This window comes from Hyperolius riggenbachi, chromosome 1, assembly GCF_040937935.1.
Source record: "Hyperolius riggenbachi isolate aHypRig1 chromosome 1, aHypRig1.pri, whole genome shotgun sequence".
NCBI lineage: Eukaryota > Metazoa > Chordata > Amphibia > Anura > Hyperoliidae > Hyperolius > Hyperolius riggenbachi.
Window position 1 is genome coordinate 606,525,018 of NC_090646.1, and position 14,765 is coordinate 606,539,782.

General features: G+C 43.9%; 1 protein-coding gene across 2 annotated transcripts in view; it reads left to right on the plus strand.

Moving 5' to 3' along the window:
* The first annotated feature begins 1,926 nt into the window (after positions 1-1,926).
* The window catches only part of SHISAL2B (shisa like 2B), a 124,452-nt gene continuing 111,613 nt past the window's right edge, over positions 1,927-14,765 (plus strand). The window contains exon 1 of one of the 2 annotated variants that reach the window (XM_068271782.1): positions 1,927-2,006. The gene's annotated coding sequence lies outside the window, so the exon portion shown is untranslated. The remainder of the gene's footprint in view (positions 2,007-14,765) is intronic. The other variant, XM_068271781.1, reaches the window with a different exon arrangement.

Consider the following 14,765-nt stretch of genomic DNA (forward strand, 5'->3'; position numbering starts at 1 on the left):
CAAGCATATACAGTAGGATGTGAAAGTTTGGGCAACTTTGTTAATCGTTGTGATTTTCCTGTATAAATCGTTGGTTGTTACGATAAAAAATGTCAGTTAAATATATCATATAGGAGACACACACAGTGATATTTGAGAAGTGAAATGAAGTGTGGATTTACAGAAAGTGCGCAATAATTGTTTAAACAAAATTAGGCAGGTGCATAAATTTGGGCACCACAAAAAAATAAATGAAATCAATATTTAGTAGAGCCTCCTTTTGCAGAAATTACAGCCTCTTAAATCCTTTCTGTAGGTTCCAATGGGAGTCTGGATTCTGGTTGAAGGTATTTTGGACCATTACTCTTTACAAAACAGTTCATTCAGATTTGATGGCTTCCGAGCATGGACAGCTCTCTTTAACTGACACTACAGATTTTCAATTATAGTCAGGTCTGGGTACTGAGATGGTTCTTCCAAAACATTGTACTTGTTCCTCTGCTTAGTGGATTTTGAGCAGTGTTTAGGGTCGCTGTCTTGTTGAAAGATCCAGCCCTGGGGCAGCTTCAGCTTTGTCACTGATTCCTTGACATTGGTCTCCAGAATCTGCTGATACTGAGTGGAATCCATGTGTCCCTCAACTTTGACAAGATTCCCAGTCCCTGCTCTGGCCTCACAGCCCCACAGCATAATGGAACCACCACCATATTTTACTGTAGGTAGCAGGTGTTATTCTTGGAATGCTGTGTTCTTTTTCCTCCTTGCATAACGCCCCTTGTTATGCCCAAATTACTCAATTTTAGTTTCATCAGTCCACAGTACCTTATTCCAAAATGAAGCTGGCTTGTCCAAATGTGCTTTAGCATACCTTAAGCGGCTCTGTTTGTGCTGTGGGTGGAGAAAAGGCTTCCTCTGCATCACTCTTGCATACAGCATCTCCTTGTGTAAAGTGCGCCAAATGGTTGAACGATGCACAGTGACTCCATCTGCAGCAAGATAATGTTGTAGATCTTTGGTACTCGTCTGTGGGTTGACTCTGATTGTTCTCACCATTTGTCCCTTCTGTCTATCCGAGAGTTTTCTTGGTCTGCCGCTTCGAGCCTTAACTTTAACTGAGCCTGTGGTCTTCCATTTCCACAATATGTTCCTAACTGTGGAAACAGACAGCTGAAATCTCTGAGACAGCTTTCTGTATCCTTCCCCTAAACCATGATGGTGAACAATCTTTGTCTTCAGGTTATTTGAGAGTTGTTTTTGAGACCCCCATGTTGCTACACTTCAGAGCAAATTAAAAGAAGATTGAAACTTACAATTGACCCCCTTAAATACTCTTTCTCATAATTGGATTCACCTGTGTATGTAGGTCAGGGGTCACTGAGCTTACCAAGCCAATTTGAGTTCCAATAATTATTTCTAAAGGTTTTGGAATCAATAAAATGACTGTTTTGTAAAGAGTAATGGTCCAAAATACCTTCAACCAGAATCCAGACTCCCATTGGAACCTACGGGAAGGATTTAGAGGCTGTAATTTCTGCAAAAGGAGGCTCTACTAAATATTGATTTCATTTATTTTTTGTGATGCCCAAATTTATGCACCTGCCTAATTTTATTTAAACAATTATTGCGCACTTTCTGTAAATCCAATAAACTTCATTTCACTTCTCAAATATCCCTGTGTGTGTCTCCTATATGATATATTTAACTGTCATTTTTTATCATAACCACCAACGATTTATACAGGAAAATCATGACAATTAACAAGGTTACCCAAATGTTCGCATCCCACTGTATACACACAGCCATATGAACGCACAGACCCAGCCACACACACAGCCACAGCCTTTCTCCTTTCCTGGCCGTCCTACAGAGGCTAGCTGTAATCATCCTGGCAGCAGGAGGGGAGGAGCTACATCCTGCCAGTGTGTGCTTCTTCGTAACTAAGGTATATGAGAATAACTACAAAGGTGATGGACAACACACTCACTGTGAAAGCTTATCAGATGTTAATAACACTATATGTTTATAAGGTAAGCTTCTTAAAATACTGATTGATGTGTGGTGATAAGTTGTCACTTACCCTAATTATCCTCAGCATGATTTTAGTTAATTGTGGCCAATATCTTTCAAGGCAAGATTGCAAGAATCAGGCAACACCATAGCAGGATCATCCACTAGGCAACCTAGGCAGGTGCTTGGGGCCCAGTGGATGTCAAAGGGCCTAGCTGCCACCTTCTTTGGCCCCTCTCCTACACCGCTTACCCAAAAGATGGGAGCCAAGCTTGTTCTATGTTCATTATGCAACCTGGAACCCTACCCTGCATTGCAAGCACTCCAATCTAATTATAAATGTTTCTGCTGTAATAAATCTTATCTGTAATAAATATAATCTTAGCCTGGCTCTATTTGGTACATCGCCAACGAAAAGGAAGCTTATCATCACCCTCCACCCCCCATTCTGGCTCCTCACTGATTGGCTGAGAACAGTTCAGTGTGGCATGAGGCTGGAATCTGATCTTGCTGTGCTCACATATTTACAAAGCAAGCTAACTAGAGCTTATTCCAGGATAAAAAAAGTAAGGGAGGAAATGGCTTCAGTCAGAGGAAACCAAAATGGAAGATGCCAGGAACAGTTTTCTCTTTATTTACTATATAAAATTCACTGAAATCAAAACATGGACAGTACAATACATGTGTTAGTTATCTACTTATAAATGTGTTTTTTTTCCTTGGCATAGTATGACTTGCTCCTGTTGCTTTAAGGGTGCCACCTTTGACCTAGGAGACCAAAGTTTGTGTCCTGTCTGGAACCAAGTATCTAACCAGTAAGGAGTCCTTAGGCAAGACTTTAACTGTTCCAAATGCTCACTAGGGTGTACTACTGGCAGGGAAAGAGGGACTGCTGTGGTGGAGGGAGTCAGCCAGAAGAAGGGGTCAGCAGGGGTGGAAAAGATGAAGGAAGGAGGAGTCTGTCAGGAAGGAGGGTCAGCTAGGTAGGTCAGATCAGCCAGGATAGAGAGATTCAGCTAGAGAGGAGGGGTCAACCAGATTTGAGGAGTCAGCTTGCGGGGAAAGGTACATCTGGATGGAGGGAGTTACCTGTGAAGGGGTTAACCAGGATGGAGTCAGCCAGGGCGGAGAGGGTCGTCTTGGGAGGAGGGGTTAGCCAGATGGGGTAGTTTGCTTGGGGGAAGGGTCAGCTGGGGTGGAGGGAGTCACCTAAAAAGAAAGGGTTAGCAAGTGTTGGGGTAAACCAATATGGAGAGAGTCAGCTGGAGGGCAAGGGCCAACAAGTGTGAAGGGGCACAGTGGCTTTCGACGGGAGGGGTAAGGTGGGTAACGATGCACTTGGGCAGTACTAACTCTTAAAGATGCAGCATTCTAGATCTGGATTAAAACCTGCCCCTGAATGAAGACCCCCCCCCCATGCCCCCCCCCCCCCCCCCAATGGGTGTTTGATCACCTGCTCCTGCAGCAGCAGAAAGTTAGGTGTCCTGAGGAGCAGAGGTATCGCCAAACCCTGGAGAGCGGACATCATAATGTCCGGATAGTGTGAGTTGCAGGCAACCTTCACTGTGTCCCTCTGTGCCCCCCCCCCCCCTTGCATCCCTCTCTCCCCCTTTGTGCCTCCTTCTGTGGGGAACAAAATTGTACCACCTCTGCCCCCTGTGTGTCACTCTGTGTTTTTCTCTATCCCCTGTGCCTCCCTCTGTCCCCCTTTGTGACTCCTTCTTGCCCCTGTGCCTCCTTCTATAACTCGTGCCTACTTCTTTCTCCTTGTACATCCTTCTGTTCCTTTGTTCTACCACTGCACCCTGTGCATCCCTGTCCCCCTGTGCCTCCTCTGACCCCCCCCCCACCCCCTGTGTGTCCCTCTGTGCCTCCTTCTGTCTCTCTGTGCCTCCCTTTGTTTCCTTTAGTCCCCCTATGCCACCTCTGCCCCCCCCCCCAGTGTGTCCCTCTGTGCCTCCTTCTGTCTCTCTGTGCCTTCTTCTGTCCCCCTGTGCATCCCTCTGTCCCCGTGTCTACTTCTGTTCTCTATTGTACCTGCTTCTGTTCCCTTGTGCCTCTTTCAGTGCCCCATGCCACCTTTGACCTCCTGTGTGTCCCTTCATGCTTCCCTCTTCCCCCTTTGTGACTCTTGGCCCCTGTGCCTCCTTCTTTCAGCTTGTGCCTCCTTCTGTTCCTTTGTGCTATTGCTGCTCCTGTTCATTCCTCTGTCCCACTGTTTCTTCCTCTGTTCCCCTTTGTGCCTCCTTCTTTCCCCCTGTGCTTTGTTCCATCTCCCTGTTCTTCCTTCTGCTCCCCTTTGTGCCTCCTTCTGTCCTGCTTTCTGCCCCCTTCAGTGCCCCTTTGCCTCCTTCTGTCCCCATTTGTGACTTTTTCTGTCCCCTGTGCCTCCTTTTGTTACCTTGTGCCTTTTGTTCACTTGTGCCTCTTTGTGCTACCTCTGCAGCCCTGTGTATTCCTCTGCCCCACTTTGAGTCCAGTGCCGTGCCTGAGATGACAAAAAGAGTCCTGATCTAATACAATGCATCCATTGCAATGGCAGTTCACAGAGGGGCGCTGTATTCTAGGCTGAGCGGAATTGTGATGTTTACACAAATTACATTACTTTTACAAAAAAGCAAATAGAATACGGTAACTGTCTGGGCAATAAACAGCCGAGAAACACATTTTTTGAATGCTAGGCCAGACTGTAATACTACTTTAATTTTAAAACCTCCTGCGATGGATTGAATTTAACTACCTGACGACCGCGTCACGCCAATGGGCGTGAACTCGGCGGCAGCCCCAGGACCGCCTAACGCCAATTGGCGTCAGGTCCTGGGGCCGGCTACTGCAGGAGATTGCGCGCAGGGTGCGTGCGTATCTCCTGCTTGAGGGGCGGAGCTCCGCCCCGCCTTCAGTCTCTGAGCGGCAATCGCTGCTTGGGATACTGTTGAACAGCGTAATCGGCGTCTAATTAGCATATACAGTGCTGCGATCATCAGCAGCAGCGCTGTACTGGCGACAGCCGTGTGACACGGCTGTCCCCCTGGGGCCCAAAAGAGCGATCGACAGTGATAGGCTGAAGCCTATCACAGCCAATCGCTGTGATAGGCTGGCTGGGGGAGGGAGGGAGAAAAAATACTTATTTATTTAAAAAAAAGAGACTATAAATGTTTATACTGGGGGGGGGGGGTGTCGATCAGACCCCACCAACACAGAACTCTGTTGGTGGGGGGGAGAAGGGGGGGGGGAATCACTCGTGTGCTGTGTTGTGCGGCCCTGCAGCTTGCCTTAAAGCAGCAGCGGCCATTTTCACAATAAAAGACCTGGTCTTTAGGGGGGTTAATCACTGTGGTTCTCAAGGGGTTAAGAGCCTCAACTCTGTGGATATTTAATTCATTTTTCTTCTAAGGTTTCTCCTAGGTGATATGTTCACACCTTATCAATAAAATGCCATTTAAAGGGAACCTGAAGTATATGGAGGTTGCCATATTTATTTCCTTTTAAACAATACCAGTTGCCTGGCAGCCCTGCTTGTCTATTTGGCTGCAGTAGTGTCTGAATCACACCAGAAACAAGCAAGCAGCTAATCTTTTCTGATCTGACAATAATGTCAGAAACACCTCGTGCTGCATGCTTGTTCAGAGTCGATAGCTACAAGTAGCAGTGGCAGAGGATCAGCAGGATAGCCAGGTAACTGGTATTGCTTAAAAGGAAATAATAATGGCAGCCTTAATATACCTCTTGCTTCAGGTTCCCTTTACCAATCAACTTGCAAGAAAATGCTGACAATATCACCTACTTTTCGTACTTTTTCAGTTGCAAAGTGCTGACCAGTTATTTAAAAATAAGAAGAGGAAAAATGATCTCCTAGGAGAAAACAAAGTTTACTTACTTGAATAAGAGCCTTTGCATTTACTACACTGCAGCAAAATGATGTATTTCTTATGCTTTGGGCCCTGTCAGGGCCCGTTTCCACTAACACAAATTTGCATGCGTTGTCCGCATGCAAATTCGCATAACCAATACAAGTAGATGGGGCTGTTTTCACTTGTCAGGAATTCTGTGCGGTCTGCTTTGCAGAAAAAATCTGCATGGCAGAGCCGTCAGAGTTCGCATGCCGCACATCCGCACGCGAATCGACCCTAATGTAATGTAATAGGAAAACCGCAAGCATGTTAGTCTTGCGGTTTTCCCGGTGTTTCTGCATCCAATTCCGCGTGAAAACCCATGTCAATGCTTGCCGGCATTGACATGGTTAATATCGCATAGCGCAAACCGTGAGCGATTCCGCGTGAAAATCTGCATGGAAACACGAACAAATTCGCACCCGCATGCGGATTAGTTGACGCGATTTTCGCGTCAAAAACGCAACGCACAAGTGGGAACGTACCCTGACACTTAATGCGTTGGTATGGGTTAGGGCTTCTTCACACTACAAGAGCTTTTCTAAGTTTTCTTTTGTGATTTTAAAAGCTCTTGCTAATGTTATCCTATGTGTGTGTTCACACTGTAACGATGTGATTTTGTAAAAATCCCCCATAGCATTGCATTAGCAAGAGTTTTTCAAATGACTAGCGCTTAAAAAGCTCTTGCAGTGTGGACAAGCCCGTAGTGTGCATTAGTATGCGTTAGGGCCCATTTACACTTAATCAGTTGGTGTGCGTTAGTACACGTTGGTACGCGGTTTTTCCATAGCAGTACATTGTGAAAAAGATTTCAGTTAAAATGCGTATAGTGGGAATTGGGCCATAGGAAAACATGGGCATTACTTTGAAAATCAGTTTTCTTTCAGTTATAACTGCGAGCCACTGATTAAGTGTAAAAGGGCCGCCTGTAATACGCAACATGAAAAGCCGGCACCAGAGGGAGAGAATGACGCATAGGAAAAGTCCCTGAGCAGCGCGGACTTCTAGGTTCGGATGGCTGCTAATTACACAGCGCCAGCGGGAGACAATGGTATATGCTAATGCGGCGAATACACTGCGGGACTATCAGGTAATACATGGCTCCCACTAACTACAAAGCGGCACCTAATAGGATTATATTGATACCGCTAATTACACTGCGGGGGGGGGGGGGGGCAATGTCATTGTACTGATGCGGGGATTATCGGGTTATACACTGCTGACGTTAACTACACAGCGGGGGCTGCTAATTACACTACGGGGGGCGGGGCCAAGAAGAGGACACAGGAGGACAGAGAGTGGACTGCACAGTGAGTCCCCGACATTGCGGCGTAACGGCGGGTCGGGGACTCCCTGTATTCGGACCATAAGACGCAGTGACTTTTCCCCCCACTTTTGGGGAAGAAAAAGTGCGTCTTATAGTCCGAAAAATATGGTAACTGAAAATAAAAATATGAGATTTTTTTCTTTACTACTAATGTTCTATTAATTATCCATACTACACATACAAATTCATTATATCATCATTTATTTTATTTTTTTTGCTTCACTGTCACTTTAAAAGAAGAACAGTGAGCCTTTGGTTAACCTATTTTGGTTTCTGGACGTAGAAACTACGTCCAGAAACCATGTGCGCTGCCGCGCGCCCCCGCGGCTGATCGCGCGCGTGCACGCGCACTCCCGGCCGCGGATTCGGTAGTCAGGGAATCAATATATCGGGCTATGAAGCCCGATCACTGATTCCTCTCCCCCGCTGAAAAAGCGACAGCTTCTCTCGGAAGCTGCGCCTTTTCTGGCCGTTCCCTTCCTGATGCGCCACTCTAAGCGTGTGTTACGCTTAGAGTGACGTCATGTAAACAAACTCATGGCCGCCATCTTGTGGCCAAAAAGTAATACTACACCTGAAAATGAAAATAAATTAAAATCAACACACATTTACATTATAAATCTATTGTTTACCCCCACCCTCCCAAAACTACCCAAATAAAATGTTTACTATAAATAAAAAAAACCATTACAATAAAAAAAAAAAACATGTAAATATTTACCTAAGGGTCTAAACTTTTTAAATATCAATGTAAAGATGAAATATTTCTATATTTTTTTTATTTTAAACTTGTTAATAGTGATAGATGCAAAATGGAAAAAATGCACCTTTATTTCCAAATAAAATATTGTCGCCATACATTGTGATAGGGACATAATTTTAACGGTGTAATAACCGGGACATATGGGCATATACAATACGTGAGTTTTAATTATGGAGGCATGTATTATTTTAAAACTATAATGGCTGAAAACTGAGAAATAATGAATTTTTCCATTTTTTTCTTATTCTTCCTGTTAAAATGCGTTTACAGTAAAGTGGCTCTTAGCAAAATGTACCCCCCAAAGAAAGCCTAATTGGTGGCGGAAAAAACAAGATATAGATCAGTTCATTGTGATAAGTAGTGATAAAGTTATAGGCTAATGAATGGGAGGTGAACATTTCTCTCGTGAAAACCACGGAACCTGAATGGGTTAATGAGCTTTCTTCAGACTTTGTATTTTGTATCAGTGTATCAGTATACTGTACATTACAGCACGCAGAGTATATATTAGAGCACACCGCTATATATACACATTCAGCATCAGAAGGAGATGCATAGTTTGTTTTGCAACTATAAATAAATGTAATACAGTTGTCATCCTGTTTCAAAACAACCTGCTTTCACTGATGGCTAACCACAGAAGAATGCTCTAAAATGAGTCAGAAAAGAGTTGAACTGTAGCACACAAAATGCTGCTGTCCTTCCCTAGGAAAAAAAACAACAAACCATACATTTAACAGATCTCATATCTTTCACAGTGGCTGACCAGTAATAAACTATCTGATTGCAGTGAGGGAGAGAGGAAGCTTAGCAGAGCTGATAATACCTGTCCGTGAATGTAAATGTGTGCATGAAGAAACCGAACCGAAGAGTTATACTACTGTAAAGCCATGGCACTTCTCAAAGCAGCTTGCATGTCCTCACTTATCATACAGAGGACAGGATCATCAGGTGACAGCAGATGCTGACTGTCATTACACACACCTGGAAGTGAGACAGATGCACAGATCCCTGGAATTCAGGCAGAACAGAGCAAAGCAGGAGAGATGATTTACTTTGACATGTGATTACTAATCTCTCCAAGTGCTGCGTACTTCTGCTTTTTAACACCCAAGACTATGGCCTTTGTGGCCTTCCCAGAAATCTAGCCCTGGTCTCAAGCTATAAATATTGTATTCTACCCTACCTCTTTGTGCAGACTTTACTGTTAATAACAAAGCCCCCATACATGGGGCGTCTGTTCGCTCTGTTTCTATACATCAGTGATGTTCCCCATCAGGTCTATGCCCTTGGGGGTGTGACCTTCACTGCTGACAGAGGGGGTTGTAGCCAGTGGAGTAGCAATAGGGGGTGCAGAGGATGCGACTGCATCAGGGCCCTTGAGCCAGAGGGGCCCCAAGGGGTCCTTCCTAAACTGCAGTATTAGCTCTTTATTGGTCCTGGGCTGATAATTATCACTTTTATAGATGCTTTGAATAGTAGTAATCATTAACAAACTGTTCCCCATCCCCTTCTTGCACCTCTGACACTGTAGTTGCCATTGGCAGGTTTTGGTGAGCCATATCAATCGTTCTGTATAGAATGCTTGGGGAGCCCCAATGTAAAACTTTCAGCGGGGCCCACAGCTTCTTAGCTACGCCACTGGTTGTAGCCTCATTGGTCGCGCAGCTGCTCCTAGGTCCTTTGCGATTGGCTCTTGAGTTGAGCCAGGGGTATGAATAGCAGAAACTTGTGGAAAGTGTGTATTAGGCTTGTCAGACTTGAAAAAGAGAGGATCTGCCTCTCGAAACGTTGCTTTCTTTACCATCATGACAAGCCTTTCTGTACAATTGATGTGATGATGTTCTGATAACTGTTCATTAAAGGGGTTCTTTAAGCTTTTGTAAGAAAAAAGTTTCACTTTCCTAAGGCTTCTACCAGTCCCCACAGTATGAAGTTTTCTCGTACTGCTTCCTGAGCAGGAAGCTCCTGGAAAAGCGAGCACCCGCGCAGCCATGGTCGCGCAGGCACAGTGGCGTTCGTCTAGTTAGACGAAAAAATGGAAAGTGACTCGCCGCGGCGGACATGAGAATCCTTAAGTGATGGCGCAGGACAGGACATCTGCAGGGTGCTGGTAGAAGCCCCAGGTAAGTTAAATTTTTTTTTTTTTTTTACAGGTTAAAGAACCCCTTTAAAGCTATGTATACGTATTCTTGAAGACAGTGCTGGGCCTTCCTTCACTACCAACAAATTCCGTGGTGTGTACAAAGTAAGAAACAGACAAGGGGTACATAATAATACATGCAATAATATACATCAATATACAAAAATACAGAACTGGTACAACATACAGAATTAGTAACGACAGTGACAAAAGTAACATGATGAATAAACTGTATAACAAATTCCAAGACACAAAAGGTGAGAGATCCCTGCCCTTGTGAGATTTCATGCTAGTTTATTTATTGTACTGGAGGCTTCTACCGGTATTGTATGTATTTTGTTTGTGTCTATTTCATTGCTTTTCAATTGTACCGTACTACAGTAGTGCTCGTCATAGGGCCATATTTTTCCTGTTGTTTGTATACAATTCAAGAACCAAGAATATATGATATTTAACATCCCACTGATCCTGTTTCTACTGTCACTGTTCTTTCCTTAAAGAGACTCCGTAACAAAAATTGCATCCTGTTTTTTATCATCCTACAAGTTCCAAAAGCTATTCTAATGTGTTCTGGCTAACTGCAGCATGTTCTACTATCACCATCTCTGTAATAAATCAACTTGTCTCTCTCTTGTCAGACTTGTCAGCCTGTGTCTGGAAGGCTGCCAAGTTCTTCAGTGTTGTGGTTCTGTGATGCATCTCCCCCTCCAAGCCTCTCTCTGCACACTGCTGTGTGTTATTTAGATTAGTGCAGCTTCTCTCTTCTCTCTTATCTTTTACAAGCTGGATAAATCCTCCTCTGAGCTGGCTGGGCTTTCACATACTGAAGAATTACATACAGGCAGAGCTGTCTGCACTCTGCAGGAAGAAACAGCCTTGACACTTCAGTGGAAGATAGCTGCAGGGGGAAAGAAACACACAAATGATTTCTTGAGATTCAAAAGGAAGGGTGTATACAGCCTGCTTGTGTATGGATGTATTTTCTATGTGTGGACATACTGTACATCAACCTACTTCCTGTTTTGGTGGCCATTTTGTTTGTTTATAAACAAACTTTTTAAAACTGTTTTTAACCACTTTTAATGCAGTGAGGAGCGGCGAAATTGTGACAGAGGGTAATAGGAGATGTCCCCTAACGCACTGGTATGTTTACTTTTGTGCGATTTTAACAATACAGATTCTCTTTAATATAAAAGCTTTTGAAAATAGGAAAGAAAGCAAATCAGATGATGGACATAATGGTCTTTTTTCAGTAAATAAATACATTTATCATTTCATATCTGTACATCAAATCTAAAAGAGGAACAGCTCGGGTGATAAGAGGAGTAGAGGAATAGAGGGATGTTGTTTCTCAAACAACTGGGAGCTTTATTATATTTTAAATAGCGCAACTAGCGTTAAAGGGGAACTTCAGCCTAAACAAACATACTGTCATTAAGTTACATTAGTTATGTTAATTAGAATAGATAGGTAATATAATTTTTTACCCACTCGGTTTTAAAAGAACAGGCAAATGTTTGTGATTCATGGGGGCTGCCATCTTTGTCATGGGGGCAGCCATCTTTTTGGTTGAAAGGAGGTGACAAGGAGCATAAGACACAGTTCCAACTGTCCTTTATCCTGATAACCCCTCCCAGCTGCATGCGATAGGCTTTAAATGTCAAATTCAAAATGTAAAAAAAAAAAAAAATTGCACCAAAACAGCAGAACGAGAACAACAACATCTGAAATCCCATCATGCTTTGCACAGCATCAGGGGAAAAAAGCCCGGGCAGTTTTCTTCTGTGCAGCCAAAAATGAGGCTTGTATAAGAGAAACAAAGTTCTGATGCTGTGAAACACCAAGCCTTTTCAGTGCTGCTGAGTCGATTTTTAGTCTGGAGGTTGACTTGATTTGTCATTTGCTTTTGTGAATTTGCTTGTCATTGTTTGCAATTATGATTCTGATCATAAAGACAATATTGTAATTAATCTTGATTTTGCATAGTCTTCGCAATCTAAAGAGACTATGTGACAAAAAAAACAGCCCCTGGGGGTACTTACCTCGGAAGGTGAAAGTCTCTGGATCCTAATGAGGCTTCCCCCATCCTCTTAAGTCTCAGGTATCCATACCTCCCAACTTTTTGAGATGAGAAAAAGGGACAATTAAGCCACACCCATGCTACACCCCCTGGTCACACCCCCGTCATGCCCCTAGTCACACATACCATAAAGATGTCATAAGAAAAATATGTTGTTTTATAATTCAAACCATGCTGGTCCTTTCTACCCTGGTTCATTTTCCTTCATAGTAACATTTTAAAATTAGTAATATATCAATTTAAAGGATGGGAATAAAGTTTAGAGTCAAACACATTTTTACTATAGAAATATAAATATTTATATAGAAAGAGAAACAAAGTCCTGCAAGAGGGTCAAGTGAGGGGGACAGAGGGACAGGGCTCCCAAAAAGGGACTGCCCCTCTGAAAGAGGGAGAGTTGAGAGCTATGGCCCTGTCTCCCTTGAAAATACAGCCGACAAGGATGTAGATTTTATCTATTGCTATCCTGCACAGGTGCAGTAGAGGCTTTCCGATTGGACTATAGCCAAGCCCAATTGGGTCCACTCTACTGCACACATTTTTTAAGCAAATGGATGTTTAGACAGGAGAAAACACATTTTTTGTATTATCACACAACTGCATTGAAGTCTATGGGCATGGGAAAGTTGTGTTTTGCAAATTACAAGTGACTGCAAAACGACGAATCATAATAACGATCCAGAGCAAAATTGATTTAAAACGGTTTTAAATTTCATGTTACAATTTTACATCGTGATTTTAAATTTTACAGCAAAATTACTACAGTGTAAAATTCTAGCTCACTAATCACAACAGCATTGCAACTGAATTTGTGTAGTGTGGTGTATCAATAAAGCTAACAATTCCAAACTGACATTCTCTTGGAGGTACTACCCTTATTTTGGAGTTATAACCACCTCTTGTCTCTTTCTATCCTATTGCCTCTGCCAGCTGCTTCAGTGAACCAGCTGGGCATTTGCCAGCGCATGGCGCACAGGAAATAGGCAGCCCCTCTATGGAGTCTCATCAGAGCACAGCCGTGGCCATGCTCAGTCAAGACAAAACTTGGATTCCACTGCCAGGGCTACAAATGCTGCCAAACGGCTGAATGTAATTGCAGCAAAACGGCTTGCAACCTGCAGTCAGGAGGCTGAAGAGTGCACTGTCTGTATGAAAGAGGCTTAAAGGACAACTAAAGTGAGAAAAATATTGGAGGCCGCCATATTTATTTCTTCTTTAACAATACCAGTTGCCTGGCAGCCCTGTTGATCTATTTGGCGGCAGTAGTGTTTGAATAACACTCGAAACAAGCATGTGGCTAATCTTGTCAGATCTGACAGTAATTTCAGAAACACCTGATCTGTATATGCTTGTTCAGAGTCAATGTCTAAAAGCATTAGAGACAGAGGATCGTCAGGACAGCCAGGCAACTGGTATTGCTTAATAGGAAATAAATATGTCAGCCTCCATATCCCTCTCATTACAGTTGTCCTTTAACTGTCCCTCTTTTGAATTTTGGAGAATCCCTCCCACTCGTTGACCATCTTCTGATTAGGTTTTCGCTCTCCACATCCTGCCCTTCACACCCTACGCCTAGCCCAGGGCGTAGGCAGACAGATCTCCATAAACTCAACCCCAATGACCCCACTAGTCAACCCTACCCCCATTTTTGACTTGTCTGTCCAAGACCTTACTGCGTCAATGTGAGAATTATCGTTATCAGGCAAGACATCCCTCCGTATCTTACCCTTTCTACCACTCCCAGCCCTCCCACTCCAGTCACTTTCCCCTTCCCCTCTTTTCCCTTATCCCCACCATCATAGATGAAGTTGCCTCTCTTCTCTCATCTTCACCTGCCACTACCTCCCCGTTCAACCACTTCCCCTCAGATGTGCATTGCATCTTCAGTCTCGGTAATAACCACTCTGTCCAACCTTTCCCTCTCCACTGGAATCCCCCCCCCCCCCCCCCCCAGCCTTCAAGCATCGACCACCCATTACTAAAGAAACCGTCACTGAATCCGTCACTGCCTTCCAGCTACTGCCCCATTTCTCTTCTTCCTTTTGCCTCCAAACTCCTCGAGTGCCTGGTCTACAAACAATTGTCCCATTTTCTAACTCTTTATTTGACTTCCCTCAATCTGGACTCCACCCTACCCACTCTACAGAGACAGACTTCACTTGATGGGGGCACCAATGACCTCATCAAATCGAACAACCACTATTCCATTCTTCTCCTCCTTGACCTCTCTGCATTCGACATTACGACTATCTCCTCCTCCTCCTCCTCCTCAAAAAGCTACACTGAGTTGATATCGGCATTCTGCAACTCAGCCCTGAACTGTTTCTCTTCTTACCTTTCTAATCACTTCCAGACCTCCTTTAAGGGATTCTCCTTCCTCTCCACCCTCCTCTCTGTTGGAGCCCCCCAGGGCTCTGTCTTCTGCCCTCTACTATTCTCCCTCTATACCTCTTATCTTTACAAACTCACCTGATTCCTTGGTCTCTACTCTGAACTAGTACCTCTGTGCTAATGACATCCAAATCTACCTTTCTACCCCAGATCTCATCTCCCCGCACTTTGAATAAAATCTCCAC